The sequence below is a fragment of the Cherax quadricarinatus genome, chromosome 44 (genome assembly GCF_038502225.1).
Source record: "Cherax quadricarinatus isolate ZL_2023a chromosome 44, ASM3850222v1, whole genome shotgun sequence".
NCBI classification, from domain to species: Eukaryota; Metazoa; Arthropoda; class Malacostraca; order Decapoda; family Parastacidae; genus Cherax; species Cherax quadricarinatus.
Window position 1 is genome coordinate 6,970,555 of NC_091335.1, and position 1,260 is coordinate 6,971,814.

Genomic DNA, 1,260 nt, shown 5'->3' on the forward strand with positions numbered 1-1,260 from the left:
AAAGTCCTCTCCATCAATGTTTACAGAAGTCCTCTCCATCAATGTTTACAAAAGTCCTCTCCATCAATGTTTACAGAAGTCCTCTCCATCAATGTTTACAAAAGTCCTCTCCATCAGTGTCCCGAAAATCTCTGTTAATTCTTGCCCGGGTTACGAACCTAAGGTAATGAGGTATCAGTTGAAGGTAACACAGTTTGGCTAGCCAGTAGCGGCCAGTGAAGAGGCGGGACCAGGAGCTATGACTCAACCCCTGCAACCACAACTAGGTGAGTACAACTAGGTGAGTACCTTTAAGTAGGTGGTCACCGGTACCTACTGTAGGCGGTCACTAGCGCCTGCAGTAGGTGGCCAGGCCTCAAACACCTTGTGCTAGGTAGTAATTAGGTGGAACCAGTTACCTGAGCAGGTCAAGGCCAGCCTTAGTATAATCCGGTTTAGGAGGAGAGCTAAGAGGTACCTAATGAATGAAGCTGGGTAAAGAGTACCTAATGAATGAAGCTACGGTAAGAATACCTAATGAATGAAGCTACAGTAAGAGTACCTGATGATTGAGCTATAGTAAGAGTACCTAATGAATGAAGCTATAGTAAGAGTACCTAATGAATGAAGCTATAGTAAGAGTACCTAATGAATGAAACTACAGTAAGAGTACCTGATGATTGAGCTACAGTAAGAGTACCTAATGAATGAAGCTACAGTAAGAGTACCTGATGATTGAGCTACAGTAAGAGTACCTAATGAATGAAGCTTCAGTAAGAGAGCTACTAAACAGGTGTTTGTGAGTGGCAACAGTGTAGGGCAAATGTAATTAGGTGGAGAGAGAGAGAGAGGAAGGAGACACAAGAAAACTTCATATAAATATTAGTTCAACACAGAGGGAGACAGAGTCAGGATGGCCGAGCGGTCCAAGGCGCTGCGTTCAGGTCGCAGTCCGGTCTTCCGGGCGTGGGTTCGAATCCCACTCCTGACATCCATTTTTTCCCCTCATCCTCCTGACTCACCGTCTCTCACATCATCAGTATCATCACATCTTTTCCTCATTCATCACATAACACTGACCGTCAATCATTTTTTGTTATGTATGAATTCAAATTCAATTCAAAGTTTATTCTCTATAAGTATTACAATGCTGAGTTTACAGAATTTGGTTATTGTGTGGTTTACATGTAGTTAAATAATAATTACAGAGTGTACCACTAGAACACCTAGCATGGCTAGGCATTACAGAGTGTACCACTAGAACACCTAGCATGGCTAGGC

The 1,260-nt window shown here is 42.9% G+C and overlaps 1 non-coding gene across 1 annotated transcript; it reads left to right on the top strand.

Moving 5' to 3' along the window:
* Positions 1-886: 886 nt before the first annotated feature.
* TRNAL-CAG (transfer RNA leucine (anticodon CAG)) lies at positions 887-970 on the top strand. The gene has a single exon. It is a non-coding gene; the product is annotated as a tRNA-Leu (tRNA).
* Positions 971-1,260: the final 290 nt, after the last annotated feature.